Raw genomic sequence first — 24708 nt, 5'->3', positions numbered from 1 at the left:
TCGGCGCCCAGCACTTGCTGCCGTACTTTCACGTGCACTTGTGGCGGGGGTAAGGGAGGCGGCCCGCAGCCCTGGAGTCCCCTCGTTCTCCAGCATCGCGTACCCCAAGTGCTGCCGCTGGTTTTCCCGCAGCCCCCCACCTGCTCCCGCAGCGCAGAGTTTCCTGTCACTTGCCGGCTAGGGGAACTAAGGGGTCTGCGGGGCACGTGGACATGCGGGCGGAGATAGTGTCTGTCAGCTTTCGTTATCCGGAGGAGACCCTCTAGGGCAGAGCAAGGCTGGATCGGGGCGGAAGGACTATCTCGGGGGTGCCTGGGTCCCCCTGCGGCGCGCGGCCCCGGCGCGCGCTCCACGATGCAGGGGGAAGGGAAGGTGAGGCGGCGTCCCGGGCTCTGGCTGAGCCTGGGAGCCCCGCCGGCTACACGCGCGTGACAGGAGTGTGTTTTGGTGTTCAGGAGGGAGGACGAGAGATCTGCTGGCTTGGAGACCAAGATGGGGTTTGCTGCTGGGACAAACAGTTGCGGGAAAATGTGTGCACGCGGCGTGCGCGCACCCACCTCCTCCGTCGTCGTCCCCCCCCCCCCCCCCCCCGCCGCCCCGACCCATGCCTGTTGCAAACCTAAAGTTTGGGTCCCGAGTTCGAGCTTTTGCTCCCGGCTCCTCGCTGCGTGTCCCCGAGAGGTTGGGGATGCAGCGGAGCCTGGGAGGAGACCCCGGATGCGGGGACACGCCTGGGTACGGAACGGGGCTGTCGTACGGAAACCCGCGGGACTCGCGGGGACAGACTGAGTACCTGGAGTGGAAGCGTTTGTGCCGGCCGGTTTTGCATAACACTGGGAGGGAGGGGAAGGCGGGGGGGGGCGGGAGGTGGGAGGAGAGAGGGAAACTTTGCTTCTGGTTAGAATCTACCAGTCTTTGGGCGGTAGCAGCTGTCATGGGACCGTGTGGGCGGGGAGAGGCTTGCAAGCTGACTCCTTGCGGTGAGACGCGACTCGGAGGGGCACGCAGCGGCCGAGACGTTCTGCTCCGGGAAGGCTCCCGGTGGCGACTTCAGGCTGGCGACTAGGACGGGCGGCGAGGCGAGGTGTCGCCTAGAGGAAGCCCGCCACGCGCGGGAGACGGCGGGCGGTAGCCCTCTGCAAACGCCGCGGCGTCCCGGAGCTGCGGGGCTGCGTGGTGTGTGGCTGGCGCGCTCGGGTGGGTTCGCAGCAGAGGCCCAAGGGGACGGTGGTGAGGGATGGCTCTTGCTCAGGTCGGGAGGGGGGTGTTAATGAGCGGGCCGTGCGCGGGTGTGTGTGTGTGTGTGTGTGTATGCGTGTCTGTGTGTCCCCTGCGCGTGTGCACACGCCGCGCGCGCCGGGCGCGTACCTTTACCTCTGACGAAACTGCGGTGGAGCTCCCGGCAGCGTCGCCGGGCTCGGTCACACGCCCGGTGTTTGTGTCTGCCGAATCTCAGTACCCTAGGACTGGATAGTCTGGGACCAGGACTGGAGGTGGTGGGGGTCTGGTGGCCCCCCCAAAAGATCTGCACCCCAGATCCCTATTGCCTGGAGTCGTCTCCTTATCTCTACACTTAAGAACCTAGTAGAAGAGACCAGAAATAACCAGTGAGACTCCTTCACCCATACCAAGGTTGTTCACTCTGGACATGTCCCTAGCCTTTAACTCTAGCTTTGGTGTTTGGCTCACCAATAATTAATTGTTTGCCCTTTTAGCCGCCAGCCTAGCTTATTTAGTAGGGCTGCTTCACCAAGGAAAGTAGAAAAAAAAAAAAATGAGCAGTCAGGTGTCAGCAGAAGCAGTGCAGTGAAAGTTAATTTGGGACGTTTGCCCCCCCCCGCCCCCCCTCCCGCTTTAACTTAACCACGTGACAGGCCGAAGATCTCCGGGTGATCTTTGCCGGGCCAACTTGGGAAATGTAATTGATACCAGGAGCTTTGCAGCCGCCCCTAGAAGGCTCAGAGCTGAGCGGGAATGGGCGGGGCAGCCCGCCGCCTCATTTTACAGTTGGGGGGGAAGAGGCTGTGAGGGGTGAGCTGCTTGTCCACGACCACTCAGCCAGGGGGTGACAGAGCCACCCAGGGCTCCTGACTCCAGGTCCTGTGTGTTACCTCGAAATAGCACTGGACTTGGAGTCAGAAGGCCTGAGTGGAGTCGCCTTCCCCGCTCTCTGGCTGGGTGATCCTGGAGCAAGCCATTTTAATTCTCCAGCCCGGTTCCTCCATCTGTCCAATGGGGTCGGTGGTGCTGCCGCCGGAGAAGCCAGAGGCCTGCTGGTGGGGTGAGCCTTGGATGCATGTGAGATGTGTGGCTGTCCCTGCTGCTGCTTCCCCACGGCCCTTTCCGGACCCTCCCCTCCCCTCAGCTCTCCCCTTGGGAGGGTTGGGGAAAGTGGATCGTCTTTGTGCCCAAAAGATTTCTTGTTGTCTTTGGTGGCCAACCTGGGCTTAGATTAAAGAAAACTTGTGTTTCAGAGACTGAACTTTTTATCTGTTGTTGCCAGAGTAGATGTTTATCAGAACCAGGATTGTGGAAAGCTTCTTGGCAATGTTTTGAAGAATGGGTCCCAAAGAACTCTGTGCTGGTTTTGACTTTGCTTAGCCCTGGCCCACCACCCCGCATGGCTTTCTCCCTCCGTAGGCCTTCCTGCCAGCTTGCCCTGCTCCCTCTCCTTCCTGTCTTCCATCGTCAGTTATAAAACCAAGCACTGTGTGTTTGGGTCTATCCAGCAGGCTCTCAGTTGTGCCTTTTATCTCTTTGTGCCCACATGGCACCTGCCAGCATGCTGAGCAATGTTCCTTTGCCCAGTGCTTGATGAGGTTCATGGATTACAAATAGGGGTACAGTTGAGCCTTGCCAAACAGAAGCTCCTGAGCTGACAGGGGTAGACAGCTGGGCGGTGAACATGGGAGAGAGGAATGTCCAGGGTCACAGCTGCTAGCAAAAGCCTGGACTCCAAAGGCCACACGGAAAGCCCAGTCAATAAAGGGGTTCTGTGAAATCACGCGAGTGCTTGGAGTGACAGAGTGTCAGAGATGAAAGGACATTATACATCATCTAGTCCAATCCTTATTTAAAAATTATAAAATTTTAAAATTGTTGGAAAACACCGCCAAGCATCATGAAAAAAAAAGGTGACAGATCTAATATTTCAAAAATGTTTAATTTTGTGTGTGTGTGTGTGTGTTTGCATGTGGGTGCTATGGCATCCGTGTGGAGGTCAGAGGACAACTTGCAGAAGTTCTCTGCCACCCAGTGGGACATGGGGATTGAACCCAGGTCATCAGTCTTTATCTGCTGAACCACCTCCCTGGTCCAGAAACACGTAATATTATCCAAAGGTAGCTACTTTAAAGTCATATGTATCTCAAGATGTTTTTCTTTCCTGTTCATATAGATCACTTATTTGGAAAAAAAAAAAAAACACCAAGAAAACAACAAATGGAGTTATTCTGTCACACTAATTTGTAAATTGGAAGAGCGCTGTTTTGTAACTTGGTTTTTTCTCCTCCCCACAATATGCTGTGAACATCTTTCCTCATCAATAAATATTGTGCTTAATATCTTGATGGTTGTATAGTATTTCATGGAGGGTTGAGCCAACAGGCATCAATCAGTCCTTTGTGATGTCTCAGCTGTTTGCATTTATCCTGTTGTAAGCAGTGCTGAAATGAATATCTTTGTGTGCGTGTGTTCTTTCCTTCATTTAAATTCCTAGAAGTAAAAATTGCTCCATCAAAGGAACCATGCAGGCATTTGGTAAACACGTATCTAAATTGTCTTCTGGAGAGATTGTATTCATTTACACACTCCTCAGCATCGTGTGGGAAGGCCTGATTGGCCACACCCCAGTTATTCATACTATTTTCATTCTTACCAGTTCGGTCAATAATACACTGTTACCCTTGCTGTTTACTGTGCCTTTCTTTGGTAACTTGTGATGTTCAACTGCTCCCCCCTTGCATGGCTCCAGGGACTCGACCTGACTAGGGCAGTGAGGGAGTAAAGAAAAGACAGACACATGGAAACACAGAAATCACTGGGATGGGGTGGACTGGGCTCTCTGATGGAGAAACCCTCAGGTGCTCAGAATGTTTATTGTACACAGTGGAATGGGGAGGTGGGGTTGTTGCCTACAGCTGAATCAAGGAGGCAGGGTTAGTGCATACAGATAAAGGATTTAGATAGCTGGACAAGGAGCTAAATTTAGCTAATTTAGGTAGGAGCTGTCTCCGTAGGGGAATATCTTCAGACTGTAATCATCCAGGGGAAGAAAACTATGGTGGGCATATTTTGTACTCATTGTTAACCTTCACACTTGGACGCCCGGAAGGCTTTGCTATCCCTCTGAGCCTCACTTTGGTGGTGGGGGTGGGGTAGGACTCTTGGCCATGTTCCTATGGGTCTGAAGCCATGCCCATGCCAGCAATGCCCACTCACTCTGGACTTCATTCACTCAGGGCTTTCTCCGCTCCCCACGATCAACCGCTTTCCGTAGAGAATCACTTGCAGCTGGTTCCATATGGCACCATGGTTGTGAACCTGTCCCATTTTACAGTTGGACCTTTGTCTCCTCATCACCATTAAGCTGGAACTGAGCACACAGACCCCCCCCCCCACACACACACACCCCGCCCCGCCCCACGTAGGGCACAAGGAGAACTGGAGAAATGAAGTCTTAGTGCCCCTTGAGAGGTCCGGGATACTGCTGCCTCCACTGCCCTTGAAGCCAGGGCTAGCTGCTGGCCAAGTCAGAATTACATACAGCTCTGTTTAGCAGATGCTTTGGCCCACCTTTGGCCTGCATGAGACTGCGGGCAGCGTCCCTCTTTCGTATGAGTACATCTGGCGACAATAGTCCCCAGAGGCCTGAGCTCCACTTTCTCTGGCCTCTCTGGCTGCTGCTGCTGCTGAGCATGGCTATGATAACCCAGGCAAGGCACCAGCCTAGCAGTTGGGCCCCTGGGGCTCATGTTTCCCCCTGGCCTGGGGGGGGGCCTCCGCTCCCCAACGGGTACAGGTCAGCCAGGAACGCCACTGTGCCGTATTCTGAGTCACCCTTTTCCTTCCCTCTCATTTAGGAGCCGCGCTGGCTTGAGTCAGAAGCAGCCCTGCAAATGGGGCCTCGGGCTTGGAAGTGAGGTCATGACGAGAGCATTGCAGGGCTAACAGCTGCCTTCCCTTCCCAGGCAGCAGCGGCAGCCGCAGCAGCAGCAGCAGCGGCATTTATAGCACATCCCCCAGGTCACATGCTCTTTGCCGAGCCTCTGTTGGCACGGTTCCATTTCTTCCTCCCAAAGATCTGTACAATGTAGGTAGTGTTTTCCAGTTTTAAAGAGTCCGTGGTCCCTAAGAACTCACCGACTCGCTACGCCACTTACGCCGCCTTGGAGTAAGGGAAGAAGAGGTGGAGGGGGATAGTAGTGCCGTGCCCATACAACCCGGCTCTTCATGCTGCCTGGGGATGGACCATGCTCTGTGCTCAGGGTTGTCTCTCTGGCACCTCAAACAAAGGATGACACATGGAGAGAGAGAGAGGAGAGAGTCTAAAGTACTGCCGTTGACTTGGGCCTCAGTTTCTCAACCTGTGAAATGGGGATAACAAACTCTTGTCAGGAATGAAATAGTAGACTGTAAAGTGAGCATTGACCTGCTTGCTGCCTAGACAACTTGGACAGTTTTCTCACTGAAGCGCTTTTATGGGACAGGATTAAATTTAGAGCTCTGCACGCAATCTTTGGTTTGGTTTGCGGTACCGGGGACTGCGCTCAGGACCTAGTAGGCTAGACAGGCGTTCTACCACTGAGCTCCACCCCAGCCCTCTATAGCCCAGGCTGGCCTTGAACTCACAGAGATCCGCCTGCCTCTGCCTCCGGAGTGCTGGGATCAAATGCATGTGCCACCACTGCCTGGCTTACTTTTTTATTTCGAAATGGGGTCTCATTAAGTTACTCCAGCTGGCCTTGAGTTTGTGATCCTCCTGCCTCAGCCTCCAGAGTAGCCAGGATGACAGGCCTGGCCCACTAGGCCTGGCTTGCAATCATTCTGTTTTTGGGGGGTTTGTTGTTGTTTTTATTTTTGGTTTTTCAAGACAGGGTTTCTCTGTGTAGCCCTGGCTGTCCTGAGATTCATTCTGTAGACCAGGTTGGCCTTGAACTCACAGAGATTTGCCTGCCTCTGCCTCCTGAGTGCTGGGATTAAAGGTGTGTACCTCTACCAGCCATCTGTAATTATTCTTATGTTAAAAAAGAAGGATCATTCATTTGAATATGTGAAGGTGAGAAGATTGATTACCACACCCAGTTTCCCTCAGTCCCTCCCAAGGCCGTGGAGCAGCTCATACTCATCCTGTGGACACCCCTGGGATGCAGAATTCTTTGTACCGGGTTGATTCTTGTGTTCTCCCTTTCCTCTTGCCAAGGTCCTTTCCCATCCTCAACTAGATTCTCATAACTGCTGCCAGTCTTTGCCACACTAGATATCGCCTTCTCTCGTTTGTCCTTGGTCACAAGATTGAGAGGAAAGTACCGACATTTTCCCATATAAGCCTGCCCCCCACATGCACAGCTTCCCCGGTTATCAGTGTTCCTCAGCAGAAATCCACTATAACAGTTTAGGAAACCCACACACCCACCTCACGATTGTCCAGAGGCTCCCCAACCCCATCCCTGGTTCACAGCATGGCTCACTCCTAGAACTGAGCATTCTGGGACAAGCATGTAGTAATAGTGCATTATAGCATTGCACGGACTGTCCCGTGTCCTAAGAGCTCTCTGCACTGTCTTTCCATCCTTTTCCTCTTGCTGCTGTCAATCACTGGCATTTTTTTTTTTTTCCCGGTTTTTCGAGACAGGGTTTCTCTGTGTAGCTTTGCGCCTTTCCTGGAACTCACTTGGTAGCCCAGGCTGGCCTCGAACTCACAGAGATCAGCCTGGCTCTGCCTCCCGAGTGCTAGGATTAAAGGCGTGCGCCACCACCGTCCAGCAGTCACTGGCATTTTTACGTGTCCATAGGTTTGCCTTGTCCCGAGTATCACGGAGCTACGATCATGTAGTATGTGGGTGTGGATGGGCTTATTTCAGGTAGTAATGAGACTTAAGATTCCTTCATGTCTTTTCGTAGTTTGATGGCTCAGTTCCCTACTACTTTTAACCCCCAAACTTGAAGTTTGATGTACGAGGGCATCAGGGTGCTTGAAGCTGGAGTACAGGCCCCAGGATGTATCCCGGGTCGCTTACTTTTCCCAAGTTTTAAATCAGGTCTTACAAGCTCCATGGCCTTGGGTAAATGTCTTAATGCCCCTGACCTCAGTTGGTTCCTATATAAAATTGGGGATAACGGTATATTCTTCTGAGGCTTATTCCAGAATGAGCTATGAAATTTCCCCTTGGGACCTAGGTTCACGCCACCCAGTGCCATCTCCTCATCGTTCTTCTGCCTTCCTGTTTCCCACAGCTCTCCTGGCTGGGCTGGGTCTGGACTTTCCCATCTCTGGACCCAATTGGCTCCAGCCAGGCTTTCACAGAGTATTGGGCCTGCAGAGCTCTGGAATGACCTCCACTGGATTTGAATCCTGGTCTGCAGTTTGTCTGCTGGGGAAACCTTCCCAAACCACTCGGAGGTCACAGCCACACAAGCTTCCTTCCATTCCTTTTTATTACTTTTCTTTTTCTTTCTTTCTTTCTTTTTGGTTTTTCGAGACAGGGTTTCTCTTTGTAGCTTTGCGCCTTTCCTGGAACTCGCTTGGTAGTCCAGGCTGGCCTCGAACTCACAGAGATCCGCCTGCCTCTGCCTCCCGAGTGCTGGGATTAAAGGCATGCACCACCACTGCCCGGCTGCTTTTCTTTTTCATACAATATATTTTGATCATGTTTTTCTCCCTCCCTAACTCCTCCCAGATTACCTCCGTACCTGCCCATTTTTGTTCTCTCTCTCTCTCAAAAAAGCGCCCACTCCCATAAAAATCAAAACAAAAACCAACCAAGACAAAAAAAAATGCCAAAACAAAACAAAAGTGAAACAAAAAACGCACATACGCAGAAAAGAAAACAGAATTCATTTTGTGCTGGACAGCTACTTCTGGACATGGGTCCTGCTCTGGAGTGTGGACTGGAGTATTGGAGAGAACCGATTCTTCCCTTTGTGAATAGCTTCTTGTTTCGGGGTGAGAGCATTCGTTCTCCCTCTCTGTCCTGGGCCCCCATCTAGCTTGTGTGTGCTACCACAGCCTCTGTGAGCTCAGATGTGCACCGATCCTGTGTGTCTGGCAGACACTGTTTCCTCGGGGTCATCCCTCACTGCTGGCCCTGTTTACACTCTATCTCCTCTTCCATGTAGATCCCTGAACTTTGAAGGGAGGACTTTGATGAACACATCCCGTTTAGGACTGAGTGCTCCAAAGTCTCTCTCCTGCTCGGCACGTTTGTCCAGTGATGGCTCTCTGTGTTAATTCACTGTGTCATCATCCAATACAGAGAAGGTGATCCAGTGCCCACTAGAAGCTTTGGCACTACTGACCAGTCAGTATTCATGGTGCTGGAATGTACACTGCACGCTCCTGGAGGAGAAAGGTGATCATCAATACCACGCAGGTGCAGACCCTGCAGCCTACAACAGCAATCTGCCTGAAAGTTATACTGGTGCAGTAGTGGCCAGATAGCACGGGAGTAACCAACCACTTTCTGATCGGATTTGAGGCCCACTGCGTGAGATAGAACTGGACACTGCCAGAGTGTCCAAGAACCCGAATCTAGCCTTTAATCCCAGCACTCGGGAGGCAGAGGCAGGCGGGTGGATCCCTGTGAGTTCGAGGCCAGCCTGGTCTACAAAGCGAGTTCCAGGAAAGGCACAAAGCTACACAGAAAAACCCTGTCTCGAAAAAAAACAAAAAACAAAAAACAAAACAAACACCGAGTCTAGTTAATTCATAGGCCTTGGGGCGGGGAGGGGATCTACTACTGTTATTCTCTTTAACAAAACAAAGCACAGTCATAAAATGGTCCCTAATGACATATTATGCCAGACCTTTAGAGCAGTGTCCTCATCGGACGGCTTCCATTTTTGTAAAGAGTTAGATGCAAATCACACGACAGCATGATGAGTTGATAGCATTTGCTTGTCTGGGGGACCAGTGCTAAAACATCCCCTAGAGAGGCCACAGGCACTGCTCCTCTGGAAATTGCTCCTGGATAGTCGGGGCCGAGGATGGAACTTGGTTTCTGACACCCCTTTCTTCCTGAGAGAGCGGGCCAAGGCTAGTACCCCTGGGAGTGTATGTGCTCTCCTGGGAGAGAGCGCCCACCGGTTTCCACTGTGGCTTAGGGTTCCCGAGAAAGGCCGCCGCCCTTGCTGTTTGTTGTCCTCATGTCTTTAGAGCCAACCTGAGCTTTCAGCCCCTGTTTGGGAAGCCATTGAAGCCTCTTCCACTCAGGCAGAGTTTGCCTCTGAATTCCTCTTTGCTGCCTCCCTGAGGGTTCTGGGAGGGTAGGAAGGAAAGAACTCCCGGGTCACCAGTGTGGTTGTCCATGATGATGGCTCATTGAGACAGTGCCTATAAAGTATTTAGTGGTCCCCCCCACCCCACAATCCCTCAGCCCACCCTTGCTCCATTATCAGCAATATCAGGGTATCACTTCATATCTTGCATACCACGTCTTTTATTTGAGTGTTTCCATTTCTGAACGGATGGTCATGACCGGGGATGGGCTTCCTGTAGCGATGCTGGAGGTTGGTCATATATTCTCTATTTGGTGAATTCTGAAATGGAGGTATAGAAAGGTTGGGTCAGTCTTACAGCTGGCCCGGGGGCTGGCCCAGAATTTGAACTTTGAGCTGCTTTCTTTCCTCCAGGCTCTGAGAGGACCCTAAGAGAGCATCATATCTAGCCTGCATTTCACAGAAGATGAGGGCCTGAGGTGCCTAGAGGTTCAGACTCTTCCTCTCCAACTGGGTCTTGCCCAGCTCTAGGATTTGGTTGGGGGAGAGGGGGTATCTCGGCTCAGAGAGTGCTCAGGGCAGGAAGTTTTCTCAGGAATACTACCGCCTGGACTGCTGGCCTTAGAGTGTGTTCTTCCGGTTCTCACATTCCTAAATCCCCAAGACTACCCATGTGCACTTTTTGCAGCTGACACCCATAGGTCCTCTCACCAGATACTCGGGCCCTCTAGAGAGGGAGATGGAAGTGCGTGAAGAGGTGTCCTAGTCAGCAGCCTGGTTCACAGAGCTCCTAGAGATGAGTCCTGTCTTAAGGTCTGGTCTGCAGGCTGTAGGTGGCAGCTGGGCTCCTGGAATCCAGCTCTGCTCTTTCCTAGGGCAAAGAGTGGCCACCTGATCTAGAGAGACTTACAAATGGAAAGGTAAAGTCCACTGGCTAGTTAGCTCCACAATCCCGCCGTTAGTGCAGTATTTAAAACAGTGCAACCAGGGGCTGGAGAGATGGCTCAGCGGTTAAGAGCACTCACTGCTCTTCCAGAGGACCCAGGTTCAATTCCCAGCACCCACGTGGCAGCTCACAACTGTCTGTAACTCCAAGATCTGACACCCTCACATAGACATACAAAAAAACCAATGCAAATAAAATAAAATTAAAAAACAACAATAAACAAACAAACAAAAACAACAACAAGCCCATAAACTTTTGCCCTGATTGTTCTAGAAGTGATGGGCTTAGAGTTCTGGGATTGGACTCTGTGACACTAGGCCCTGTGGCCTGGGCAAAGGATTTCTCTGTGTCTCAGTATTTTCCATCTACAGAATGGGGACGGTAGTAGCATACTGTCATGCACTTAAGGTCTTAGTGCAAACAGCCTGAAGCAGTGTCTGTGAGGTGTGTAGAGATGTTTGGTATATAACCTCCTATGAAGAGACAGACCTTGGGCCCCCCACCCGGAACACACACACACACACACACACACACACACACACACACACACACACACGGTCCTTGGTGAGGTTATCCCATGGTGCCTTAGCAACTGTTGCCATGCTGGCTCGCACACCTTTAATTCCAGCACTCAGGAGGCAGAGGCAGGTAAATCTGAGTTTGAGGCCAGCCTGGTCTACAGAGGAAGTTCTAGGACAGCCAGGGCTATACAGAGAAACTCTTGTCTCAAAAAAAAAAACCAAAGAGAAAAACAAGGAAGAGAGAGAGAGAGAGAGAGAGAGAGAGAGAGAGAGAGAGAGAGAAAATATGAATAGAAAACTAAATCCAGTTGGACATCACTGGAAGAGAGATCAGTGAAGGAACATTTGGTAATGGCCGAGAACTCTGGGCTTTGGAGCTTAGCTGTGTACATTTTAAATCAGGGCTTTTCCACTTCTTAGCTTTGTGACCTCACACCGGTGTTATGATCTCTCTCAGCCTCGTTGCTTCAGATGAGTGTCGGGGTAATTGTTCGGCCCTTCTTAGGGACACATGACATAACCATTGGACCCAGACAGCTTGCCTCACTGATACAGTAAGTGCCTGATGACCAGTCGCCCCGTCGATGATGGCAATAGCAGTGATGGAGATGTGCAGTATACAGATGTCATCTTGAGCTTTGGGGGGAGTTCGGAGCGCCTCCTCAGGGATCACCTTGCTTAATTTTCTCACCTCAGAGTGAGGAAACAGTCTAAAAGACAGATGAGATGCCTCCAGGCCACATGGCAGGGACAGGATGGAACCCTGGACTGCTGCTGTCTTGTCATGGCTGGCTCTGCCTAACAGGGATTCCACTTCCTGGGACCCACTGCCTGGACGCTTAGCTGGGTCAGCCCTGCCTGGCTGAAATGGATGCCATGTTCTTTCCTTGTGCTTGCCTGGCAGAACATAGCCATTTAGAACCAGGCCCTGAGCAGTTGCAGCAGCCGGCCCACGAGTCCCTCCCTGATGTTGCCATGGCAAACAGCCTTGGCAACGTGACTGCTCGAGCCTTTATTTCTGGTCTCAGGATCCTTGTGGGGAAATGTGGTACCCAGAACAGTGAGAAGGACTCTGTTACGGCTCCTTGGCACTGAAGGTGGCCCAGCCTTCATCCTGCTGGTGATCTCAGGCCGTAGTATCTTCTGGTCAAAAACCTCTGCAGCTCTGTTAGGTTTCTGTATGACCTGCAAAAACAGACCTCTGGCTATGACCTTCAAGATCTCAAAGGCCCATCTCACCTCCTCTCCACCTGTCAGTCAGCCTCTGCCTGGGTGACCTGCCGTGATAAGCAGTATCACACATGGTATTTGGAATGTGATCTCTGGCATTAGACACTTCTTGACTGGCATCTTCAACCTTATCCTTCAACGGTAATGAGGAGGAGGGCAAGTAATGACTACTGTCTGATTCCCCCCCCCCCAAGAGACGGTTTGGCCCTGTGCTGGATTCTACCCAATTAACCTCCAAGGAACCCCATGACGCAGTCTCTACCAAGCTCCATTTCACCATTGGGTAGACTGAGGCTGACTTAGCGTTGCCCTGGTGCTGTTCTCTAATTCCTCCCCTCAGGTTGCTTCTGAGAGACACTTCCAGGAGGGGTCTGAGCCTCCTCACCGCCCTCCTGTCCTCTTATGTTCTCTCGCACCCGGCTCAGATGCCACCTGCTCTCCAGCTCCCACTCTCAGAAGTGTTCTTTCTGCTGGGACCCCACAAATCTGTTAGACTTACATTCCTCGGGTTTTGCGCTGTGTTCTGTCACCCTGAGGAGTTTTTGGTTTGTGTTTTGGTGCTAGAGATGGAGCCCAGGGCCTCGTGCGTGCTAAGTAGACACTAACATTGAGTTACATCCCACCCCCACCTCCCACCTCAAACATCCCACATGAGGAGGCTGACTAACGAGGGAAGCTTTGACTGTCTGATCCACGTGAGAAGTTTGGCTGGGTGGGCCTTAAGAGTCAGCAAAGAGGTTCCCTATCACCGTTAGCGTTATTAATATTAATAGCAGCCATGTAGACTGCTCGACACACCGGAGCCCAAGCTGGGATCTTCAGGGGGCATTATCTTCTTAATCCTCCAACCGTCAGTGAGATGGGCACTCTAATGTCTGAGAACGGAACTTAGGGAATTGCAGCCACTTTCCCCAGATCACCTGATCCTGGCTCAGGTTGGCGGGGCTGGGAGAGGAAACTAGATGTGTCTGCTCCCAAACACTTGTTCCTGACCATTGCAGCGGGCCCTAATGCAACTGGACGCAGAAAGCATTAGAATGGGGTGCCTGGAGGCATCCGAGCAGGCAGTGGTGGGGCGGGGAAAATAGACAAGAGGGGCCTTGGCTTGAGGAGTGATTTGTATAGGAAGGGAGTCCTTCAGGGCCCACTGCATGCCAGGCTGTCCCCACCCCCTCTTGACCTTGCCCAGAGCCTGGTTAAATGCAAAAAGGTGGCCACCACCAGCTACAGCCTTTGCACTTGGAGTTGCGTGGTGATAAATGGGTGAGACCTTCATAGACATTGCAATAGCCCTTGCAAGGGGCTACTGCCCTTGTCACCCAGGATAATGCCTTGCACACAGAGGACTCAAAGACAAACTCTGCGGAGTCCCTGGAACCGTATCAGAACACACCTTCAGAGGGCAGGTCCTCGTGGAATGTGAAGGTCCTAGTAGGAATTCTTCCAGTTACAGGGCATGGCTGTGGTCCACCTAGGGACAAGCCCTGGGAGCTCCCGGATCTTCATAACCCAGGGAAGTGTTCCCACTCTCCAGACAACACAATAAGTTTGAGGCCAGACCGGGCCCCCAGGAGCCCCTGTCTCTTCCCGCAAATCCCCAGGGTATTATCCCCGAGGGAGGTGCATTTTGTCAGAGAAGCAAAGATGTGTAGTACCATTTGATAAGGTCTTTGAAAATGGGAAGTCTAGCTGGGTAGTGTTAGTGGTGCACGCCTTTAATCCCGTCCAAGGCCAGCCTGGTCTACAGAGTGAGTTTCCAGGACAGCCAGGGCTACACGGAGAAACCCTTCTTATTTGTAACTTCTCTTTGGTGCTGCAGATGAATAAGGACTAGATCCACTATAGACCTTTCTTTGAGAATTCATGGAGTCTGAAAATGCAGTATTGCCTCGCAGCTTTCCAGGCCTTTCCAAGGCTCCTGGGGATAGTACAAAGAACTGGGTGATAGGCAAACCCTGCCCTCAAGACATGGGACTCAGGCTTAGGGACTAATGGGCCTGGGTCAGCCTTAGCTCTGTGCCTTTCAGCTGTGTGATCTAAGCAGGTAGACAGCCACTCTGCGCTCTAGTTATCAAGCTCCCACGTGAGGCTATAGATAGGATTTACCTTACAGGCTCGGGAGCCCGTCCTGGCTGTCAGCCAGGCTTGCACACACACAAGAACGAGCTGTGTGCCACCTAATTACACACTGGCTTCTGTGTGTGCAGGCCCCAAGCTTCTGGGTCTTTCCTTCTTCCTGTTGGCTTACGTTTCTCTGTGTCTCTCCCCTTTTCTCTCTTCTGTGTCTTTAAGAAGCTTCCTCTGAGCCAGGCGCCAGCGGTGGTGCATGCCTTTAATCCCAGCACTCGGGAGGCAGAGGCAGGCAGACCTCTGTGAGTTCAAGGCCAGCCTGGTCACAAAGTGAGATCCAGAACAGGCGCAAAGCTACACAGAGAAACCCAGTCTCGGAACCCCCCCCCCCAAAAAAAAAAAGAAGCTTCCTCTGATGATATCCTTACTCTAGTCCTAAAAAGTCGGATACTAATTGAAGAGTGTCTGGCACTGACTTTGTGGCCTTTCTCTGGGCTCTGTCTTTCTTACTTCTGCTTGGAGCACAGGGTACCTAGCACTTCATTTACAAATGACTAGGGATTGATGGAGGACCCATTGTAGTATCTGGCTTAAGCAGGTTGGTTTACCTAGGTAGGGTTTCTCCTTACTTCTCACACCCATTCTGTTTTATGGATAGGGGAAATGGAGGCTGAGTGCCTGAAGAGGGCTTGATGGAATGCTGCAGTTTAACAGGTTTCAGTACTTGTCTTCTGGGGCTGGAGAGGTGGCTCAGTGGTTAGGAGCACTGCCTGCTCTTCCAAAGTTGCTGGGTTCAGTTCCCAGCACCTCCATGAAGCCTCATAACTATTCATAATTCCAGTTCCAGGGAATCAGAAACACTTAGGACCCCCACAGGCACCAGACATGACAGTGTGTAGGTACGTAGACATACATGTAGGTAAAATACACACATAAAATGAGTCTAAAAGAAAGTTAAACCCCAAATACCCCACATCTTCACCCCACATCTGCTCTCCTCCATCCTCAGGCACACACCCACATATGGGGCAACTCATAGAAGGTAGGGTTATTTTAAGAGGTGAGTGGGTTGGAAAGCAGGAAGCCAGAGGAAATGCATGCTGCCTGCAGACCCTCTGCATGGGGCTTCTTCGATTGTCAGAACCCTTAAAGATTAGAGGATGTTGGTCATGGTCCCAGCTCTACAGGAGTTTAGAGGAACAAGGGACCAGAGTCCACCTCTGGTTCCCAGTGCACGATCTTCCCAGCCCCCATATGCCGCTTTTACCAGTGGGCATGATGGGTCCCAAGTTATGACGGAGCTGTGGGGCCTTTGTGCCCTCCGTTCCCTTTCTCTGAATGGTCTTCCCTCAAGTCTTTCTTGTCCCCAGGCCCCCAGATACCTTCTCAAGACAGGCTGTTTCAGACTCTGCTCTTCTCCACATTATCTACCTTAGGACCCAGTCTTTTCTTTAAGGTATATTATAGCATGTGGGGACATTCTGGCTTCTTCTTTTTTTTTTTTTTTTTCTTTTTTCTTTTGGTTATTTGAGACAAGGTTTCTCTGTAGTTTTGGTGCCTGTGGACCAGGCTGGCCTCAAACTCACAGAGATCCGCTTGGCTCTGCCTCCTGAGTGCTGGGATTAAAAGTGTGCGCCACCACTGCCCGGCTCATTCTGGCTTATTAATGTGTATTTTTTTAAACAATTTTTTATTCTCAGATATATATGTGTGTGTGTGTGTGTGTGTGTGTGTGTGTGTGTGTGTGTGTGTGCCTGGTGCCCACAGAGTCCAGAAGAGGGTGTTGGGTCCCCTGGAACTGGAATTAGAAGGTGGTTATTTGTCACCATGTGGGCGCTGGGAATGCTGTTGTATTTTAAAAAATGGTGGGGTTACACCATGCAGCAGGGCCAAGGTAGGAGGTTTATTGAAGGGAGGGGAGGAAGGAGCAGAGACCGGTCCCTGGGGACGAGGAAGGGAAAGAGAAAGGAGACAGGAGGTGTACAAGGCCCCGCCTTTTATAAGGAAACCTAGCAAATGTGCACAGGGGTGCTTAGTGGCTGCGACTGAGGTGTATCCTGTCAGGACCCTAAGGGCAGGCCAGTACAGATGCCCGAATGCTAACAAATACAACTTGGATCCTCGATCCTCTAGAAGAGGATCCAGTGCTCTTAACCACTGAGGCATTTCTCCAGCTCCAGTGTGTACCCTCCTGCTTGCCCGATTACCACTCTGGGCAATAGAAGGTACGGGACTGATGTTGCCAGAGCTGTGCCCGTGGCATCCTTTGGACCTAGGCAAGAGCAGTTTCACACTTGTGTTCCCTTCCTTCCTTCCTTCCTTCCTTCCTTCCTTCCTTCCTTCCTTCCTTCCTTCCTTCCTTCCTCCCTCCCTCCCTCCCTCCCTCCCTCCCTCCCTTCTTCCCTCCCTCCCCTCCCCTTCCCTTCCCTTCCCTTCCCTTCCCTTCCCTTCCCTTCCCTTCCCTTCCCTTCCCTTCCCTTCCCTTCCCTTCCCTTCCCTTCCCTTCCCTTCTTTCTCTCCATTCTTTATTTTTACTGTAGCAAAATGCAGATACAATTTACTCTCTTAGTTACGTGTTCAGTATCCAGTTCAGTGACATTAAACACATTCATCATTTTTGTGCAACCAGTCTGTCCACCTCTGAGGTTCTTTTCATCCTGCGAAACTGAAACTTTGTATCCACTCAACAGCAAGCAGCCCTCCACTGCTGTTTCGTTCTCTGTCTCTGGGATTTGGTTACTGTAGGTTCATCATGGAATCCCGTCAGATAGTATGGGTCCTTTGCATTGGACTGATTGTTTCACTTGATGATACAACATCCTACCCTCAAAGTTCACCCTCGCGCGTGTCTGAATTTATCCTTTTTAAGGCAGAATAATACTCCATTGTATGCACGTGCCCACATTTTGCTTCTCCATTCATTTGTCGATGGGTCTTTGGATTGCTTCCCTGCTGTGGCTGGCTGTCTAAACGATGGGGCCATGAGCATGGCTGTAAAGATAGCTGCTTTGAGGATGTGCTTTTGGTTCTTTTGGGTGTACACAGAAATGGAACTGCTGGATCCTGTGTCAATTCTATTTTTACTCTTTGAGTAACTGCCACACTTTTCCCAGCAGCTGCACCAGTTTCCATTCCTACTGACAGTGAGCAAGGGTTCCAGTTTCTTCACTTGCTGCCCCACGGGCTGTTTCTTAGGTTTCCATAGTAGTAGCCATTCTAGATAGTATGTATCTCCTGGTGGTTTTGACTGTAATTCCCTCCTGATTCAGCATCTTTTCTTCGTGTGTTGATTGGCTATTTGAATCTCTTCTTTGGAGAAATAGTAGTATTCAGGTCTTCCTTTGCGTTTTTTGAAGCAGGGTCTCTTGTAGCCCAGGCTGGACTCAAACTCACTACGTAGCCAAGGTTGACCTAGAACTTGGTTTGATCCTCCTGTTTCTCCCTCCCAGGCGTTAGGATGATGAGTGCACATCCCAACACACAGCTCTTTTCAGGTCCTTTGCCCCCGTGTTTGGATTAGATTGTTTGAAGTTTATCGCTTTCATTTCAAAGTATTAATCCTGAGCTGGCCATGATGGTGCAGACCTTAATCCCAACAGGCTCTGTGAGTTCCAAGTCAGCCTGGTGTTTATAATGAGAACATCTCAAACCAGAACCCAAACCAAAACAAGACATCAGTCCCTTATCAGGTATATAGTTTGCAAATGCCCCGATTGGAATTTTCATGAGTTTTAAGAGGCAGTTTGTCAGCCTCTTGTCTGCCTGTGGCACTGTGAAAAAGAAATCATGGTTCCTCTAAATCCGGTGCTACAATGCTTTTGCCTGTCTTTTCTCCTAAGCATTTGGAAGTGTGAAGCCTTACCTTGAGGAAATCGATGCATTTTGAGTTAACGTCTCTATTCATGGGATTTGATTGGGGGAATTCCTTCATCTTGTGAATGAGGGAAACTGAATGAATGAATCCCTCAAGCCACAATGGCCCCCGTGGCCCCCTGATCTCATTCATTTCTTCCCAGAAGTCCTAGCGATAAATTTCTCAACTGTTTTTTTTTTTTTTTTTTTCTCCCTAGGAGGGCCTAGGCCTCAGGGTGAGTGTTTCACTGAGATATGTAGCTCCTTTGTTGATCAAGCCCTTGGGGCTCAGTGAGCAAGGGTGGCCAGCACTCTGCCCCAGTGCCCTAGTGACCTCAGGCCACCTTTTCCCTGGGGTTAGGCCACACCTCCCCCTAGCCTATGGGCGTGGCCCCTGTACCTGCCTTGGGCTAAAATCCTTCTTTAGCTCTCGCTCTTTGTCCTAGTGGCTGAAAGAGAGGCCATCTGGCTCCTGCTTCCTGGTCTATCCCTCAGCAGGAATGTGGCAATGCCCCCCAGAGCTTGTGGCTCTGCCTCCTTGGGGTGTGTATGTGTGTGTGAGGGTGATTGTGGGCCAGAGGTCCCTCCTTGTAGAGTCAGAGAGTAGTTTCCATGCCTGTTCCGCGCTCTGAAGCCTGGGGGCTGGGGTGTCACTGTGGGTGTGCTGTTGTATAGGGTGAAGTGATAGTTAGGAGAAGGGGGTGGGGTAGAGAGGTGTCCATGATGGAAGACAGTTCTGCTAAGCTCAGGCGATCTGTTGGTAATTTTAACAGTGTGGGTTACCAGGTAATCAGACTAGCAAAGGACCAGTATGAGCCGGTTCCTGGGGAGGAACCCAGCCTGAAAGGCAGCCTAGAACTGATTAAGAGTCGGCCTGAGCCGGGTGAGTCCAGGATCTGCCACTTCGCCGCCAATTCACTTGGAGCATATGGCTTCTTCCGCCTGGGTCTTGGTTTCCTCATCTGTGGGATGTGGTAACATCCTACATCTTCCCTGGATTGCTTTGCATGGTGTTTCAGTGTTGTCCCTCACAGGGACGTTTGCCAGCGACGATTCGCTGGTGAAGGGAACCAATAGAACTGTTATGAAACCGTAGATCATTATTTATTATCTCTTTCTCTGTCCGTGAGCAGTCATTCGCTTTGTATACTGCAAAATTTGTATACTACAAATCTCCTCCTCTGCTCTGGAAAACAGGTCCACCCACAGAAGGCTCTGGAGAGCGCCGTTCATGGAGCTTTGGAAGCAGAGGGCTGTGGAGGGAGAAGGAGTTGGCTGACATGGTAGGAGAGGCCTCTTAGGGCGGAAGCAGCCTGCACCGGCGTGACAGATACATGCACGCCCAGTGACTGGGTCACAGGCCTGAGTGGAAGCTATGAGCCTTCTGAGGATGGCTCGGAGAATTCACAACAGGCAGGAGGAATGCCAGGTCTGCCCAAATCAGAGGTATCTGGAGGATTGGCAGGATTTTCAGCAAGGACAACTAGCCACAGGCAGCTCTGGAGTAGAAAAGCCCTGGGAAGGTTCCCAAGGGCAGGTGATTTCGGATGTCTCGGTTTTCCCAGGACCACACAGCAGGGTGGAATGAGTGATGCCCTCTGTGGTCTGCACAGCTCACCCCCAGGCCTGAGTCAGGGAGGAAGTACACAGGGATTTGCAGACAGGAAAGGCCTCGGGTACAGTTCTCATCTTAATCCTGACTGGAATCCTTCCTCAGTGGAGGAGTAACCTCTCTCATGGCCTGGACCCACCATGTACTTTCCTGATGAACAGGGAAGATAGTTGCTTTGTGGAGGAAGCCCGCAATAAATTTAACAAGGATGATGAGTATTGCCATGATAGTTATTGTTCCTCTTTTATTGTTAGGCCCTGTAGCATATTGCTGTGATAGCCCATCTCACATCCAGAATTCACATCCTTGTGAACATCTTTCATCACCATGTACAGGGGAGCCCGAGGTCTGGGGAGGTGGAACTGACTTGCTCAGTAAGGACACTGGTACGTGAACTTGGCAGAAATATGTGACTTGTGACTCCCACCCCCAAATCTGCCTAAGGAGAAAGGATGATGTCTGAAAGGTGTCTGGGCTTTGTCTAGACTGAGTTCCTAGATTGTCTTCAATTCTCTTCTCAGGGATGATTCCCGGTCTTTTTGAAGTTGCAACATCCACCATTGTGTGATTTTGCAACAGTTGCGAAGATGGAGAGCCTCCCCCAGAAAAGCCTAACTTCCATTGTTTTCTCTTCAGTTGGGAGACAGGCAAGGGGAAAACAAATTCTTAGTGATTGTTGTTCCTGCTCGGCAGTTGGAGTGCTCTGGAGGGATCTGGTCTCTGAGAGTCTGGGGTGGGGGGGCCTCCTTTGCTGTGTAAGTTTGACTCAGTCTTGGCTCCTCTCGGGGCTGGTGTGCCCCAGTCTTTCTTTTCTCTACCAGCCTGTATCTCATGATAGACTATCAATTATGAGGGGGTTTCTTCTCTGGTCTATATTACATACAGCAGGACCACCAAATATTGGACAGAACCAGAGAAGGCCCTGGACACAGATGGAGCTAGGGCGCAGTCTTTTTTCAGGTGGGTGGTTTGTGTGTTTGCGTGCGTGCGTGCGTGCGTGCGTGCGTGTGTGTGTGTGTGTGTGTGTGTGTGTGTGTCCGTCCACACTCACTGACAGAGCCAGTTGCAGGTGCTTCACCCCCCAGATTGTCCCCCTTCTCTGGTGACAGGGGCTGACTTCTCTTTGAATTGTGAAGTTGGAAGAAATGTGTCATGGGATCGTGTGCCTTTAAGTGAGTGGGTTGGAAGGAGGAGAAGGAGGAGGAGGAACTTGAAGCTAGAGAATGCCTGTTCCCAACCTCCCCAGCGAAGCATGGAACATTGGATAAGTCATTAATGGGGGTGGCAAGATTGGGTGAAAATTGGGAACTTTGGGTCAGATTTTTTTTTTAAAGGAACAAATCATTAAAATCTTTTACTGACAGATGTATTCTCTCTCTCTCTCTCTCTCTCTCTCTCTCTCTCTCTGTCTGTCTCTGTCTCTGTCTCTCTCTCTCTCTCTCTCTCTCTCTCACACACACACACACACACACACACACACACACACACACACACACACACACTATTTTATCTATCTTGAATCATGTGTTTTGTTTTTTTTTTTTTCCAAACCCACAAACAAACTGCTTATAGCTTTGGAAACTGGTTTAACTAAAAAGTGTTTTAATAAGGGGGGGTAATGCAGGAGAGTTCCTGGATATCCTGGGGTCAGGAGACCTGATTCTGGGTGGCCCCTGCGTCTCAGCATAGTCACTCTTGGGTGTTGGCTTCTGGTGCCTCTCACAGAGTTGCAGCTGTTAGCATGAGGTCTGTAATTATTTAAAGAAAGCTCCCACCAAGTGGAAAAAGAGTGGCCCTCGTCACCATGCCATGTGGCCAGCAGGCAATTCAATACCAGAGTCACCCAGCTCCCCCTGAGCTGTTCAGCTGCCGGATCGGATAGTGCAGCCAGTGGATTAAGTGACCAGGGAATGACAGGCAGGGCCAAGTGTGCAGTGGGGGCCAGCCCTTCAGCGGGGAGGACTGCCTTCGCCGAGGCCGAGGGAGACTCCCAAACTGAGTCCATGCAAAGCCATCTTGTCAAGTTACAAGGGAGCTAGAGATGACAAAGTTCAGTGTGAGAGCGTTATATATATGGCAGAAACTCACACGTTAGTTTAATGGGGCGCTGTAGTGGATCATGGGTTCCAAGATGTTTTGGAGAAGTCATGTCTTCCCTTAGATTTCCCCTAATTAATTAAATAATTCATTTGTTAAGAGATGGTCCTACAGCGTCACCTAGACTTGCCTGGACCTCTCTGGCTCCCGCTTCTCCAGTCTCAGGCCTCCTGAGTGTGACACCACACCGCGCTCCTTCTAAAATTTTATATTTTGATGGTCTTGCTTAACAAGTACTATATATATTTAAATTGCCATTTAAAGACATTTTAAAAGTTGTATTTAAAAGCTGTCAGCATTAAAGACTAAGCTGTCAGAGAAAAAAAAAAAAGAGGTTGACTGTCGGTTCCCACGGTTTCTTCTCCTTGGTAGGGAGCTACTCTTAGTGGTTTGGGTTTTCAATGTCTCTCAGATGAATATGTGATTATCTTTCCTGTTTTTATGTTAGGTTTGGGGTGTGTGTGTGTGTGTGTGTGTGTGTGTGTGTACAAGGAATTGTACATTTGAAGTGTCTTCACCCTCCCCCACTAAATTATATATATTGTTTTTTTTTGTTTGTTTAAAAAGTAATAGATGTGTGAGCTGTGATGATGCACAAGTGTAATCCTAGTACATGGAGATAGAGGCAAGAGAATTGTGAGTTTGAGACCAGCTTTGGAAAACATAGAGACTCAGCCTTGAAAATGCATGCATGCATACATGCATACATACATGCATAAAATAAAAGATGACCATTGTTAATTCATTGAGAATGAAAATAGGCAAAAAGAGAATGACCCATCACCCGCAGTACTTAAAGCAGACACATACATAAAAACCCCATTGTGGGGTCCACGTTGGCCGAGGTTCCCTCCTTGGGCGCACACGCTTGGCCTTACCTTCCAGGCTGCGTTCGTTTATGGGCTGACTTCTGCCCATGACCTTGAGAGGGAAAGTCATAGTTTTTTAACCGTAGCTCACCATGTGACTGCCTGAGCCTCCGTCTCCTCCTTTAATAAAGTGGGAACAGCTCCTCCCTGGCTAGGAACGTCTGTCCGCAGTGGGTCTGAGAGCCCGGTCTTGGTCACCCTCTCACATGGAAGTGAGCTAGCTGGGCACGGGGCTGTGAGGCCTGAACACTTCACTGGCCTGCACACCCCTGTGCAGCTCCTGGAGCCCCCTCCCCACATGTTTTAACTCAGTATTTGGTCATCTCCAAGTATTTCCCAGGACCTCCAGCACTCTGTCAGGTTTTAGTCACCCCTAAGCTTTTGTTAATGTGTACAGAGCAGGGTAAACACCTTTGGCAGGAAAGACATTTACACCCAAGCTTCCTGACTTAGAATCTATTACTCAGCCAGGCTGTTGGAAGTGCTAAGTGATCCGTCTTGTGATTCAGGCTGCAACTGGAGCAGCCCCAAGGGGAAGCTGCTGGGAGGGTCAAGAGAAGCACCCCCTTCCCACCCCCACCTCCCACCCCACCCCACCCCTGCCCCATCCAGCTGCCTGGTGAGCTGATTTCCACACGGCTTTCATGATACATTGTGGTTCCGTGAGGAAGAAACAAATGGACTTCCTTGTGTGTGTGTTTAATGTAATAAAGGCCGTGGTTTAAAAATTATCAAAGTTATAAATGGAAGCTATTCTTTGTTCCTATTCTTGTGTTTGCGTCCCCGGAGCAATTCTGACCAATTTCTAATGTCCTTCTAGAAGGGAACAGACAGTAGCAGTAGATGGCCCGACTTCCTGCCTCGTTTTCCCCCTTCTTAGCGCGAACAGTGCCAACAAGCTAAGAATCCTGTTGTGCAACTTGCTTTGCCCTCACTTAATAGTTTTTGAAAATCCTTTCATGTCAGTGTGCAAAGATCGACTTCATGTTTTAGCTTGACCAGAGATTTAGATGTCTGTTGAGTATTTAGGGTATTCCTGATGTCGTGTGGCTGGGTTGAAAGTCTCTGCACAGCTGTCCATTCCGCACACATGTGAGTATAAGCGCAGCAGGAATAACTTCCTTGAAGGGGAATTGCCCAGAATCAAGGGGTGTGCACTTTTAGTTTTGGGGTCTATTGACACTTTTATCTTCACTAAATTCTATCAGTTTGTCTGTACAGCAGTGAATGAAAAGTCTTTTGTTTCCTTATACTTAACACCAATACGTGATGCTATTAAATTTTTAAAAATATTTATTTTTAATAACATTGTAACAGAATAATGTGATTAGAATTAAATAATCACATTTTATTTGGGGGTGTATGTGAGTGTGAGCATATGTACTTGGGCACACACTTAGAGGTCAGAGGTCAACTTTGTGGAGTCAGTTCTCTTTTTCCAGTTTTACATAGGTTCTGGGCTAGGTCCTCAGGCTTGTGGGTAAGTGCCTTGATCGTGCGCCACCGTCTCACTGGCTTGTGTGGCCAGTGTCTCACAGGCCCAAACCTGCTATCTCTTAGGGGTTTGGGGCCGCAGTGCTTCTCATGATTGAGGCTCACCTGTCTCCTTTTTGGGGAACTGCCTGTCAGGTTGCTGGTTCTTGTTCAGTGTGGGTGAGCTTGTTGTTACCCACATTTCCTAGTAGGATCTGGGGGCCTTCTTGTGCGCTCCCTTCCTCCGGCAGCTTGGATTGAAGGAGAAAGACCCCTCTGCTAGCTATGGGGTGCCCACAGCCTGGCTGCTGTGTGAGTGAGTGTGCCTCAGTCACGTGACTTCTCTTCGTTCCTGTTTCCTGCTGTGTCTGTGAGTGTGTCTGGTGGGCTACAAGAGGTCATCAACGTAAAAGTATTTTTATAAATTTTGGGAACAGTCACTCATCACACTCAGAGTTACTTGGTTTCAAATGAGTGGTAAGAATTTTAGACCCAGCCGGGCGGTGGTGGCGCACGCCTTTAATCCCAGCACTCGGGAGGCAGAGCCAGGCGGATCTCTGTGAGTTCAAGGCCAGCCTGGGCTACCAAGTGAGTTCCAGGAAA

The 24708-nt window shown here is 50.4% G+C and overlaps 1 protein-coding gene and 1 long non-coding RNA gene across 6 annotated transcripts in view; both read left to right on the top strand.

Annotated features, from left to right (window-relative positions):
* The window catches only part of Ppargc1b (PPARG coactivator 1 beta), a 116602-nt gene that overhangs the window by 704 nt on the left and 91190 nt on the right, over nt 1-24708 (top strand). The window lies entirely within an intron of this gene.
* On the top strand, nt 931-3567 carry LOC121824113 (uncharacterized). Its single transcript, XR_006065910.2, has 2 exons — nt 931-1197; nt 3398-3567. It is a non-coding gene; the product is annotated as an uncharacterized LOC121824113 (long non-coding RNA).

Source organism: Peromyscus maniculatus, chromosome 19 (assembly GCF_049852395.1).
Source record: "Peromyscus maniculatus bairdii isolate BWxNUB_F1_BW_parent chromosome 19, HU_Pman_BW_mat_3.1, whole genome shotgun sequence".
Classification (NCBI taxonomy): Eukaryota; Metazoa; Chordata; class Mammalia; order Rodentia; family Cricetidae; genus Peromyscus; species Peromyscus maniculatus.
Note: the sequence above shows the minus strand (reverse complement) of the source record. Positions and strands in the feature narration are given on the sequence as shown.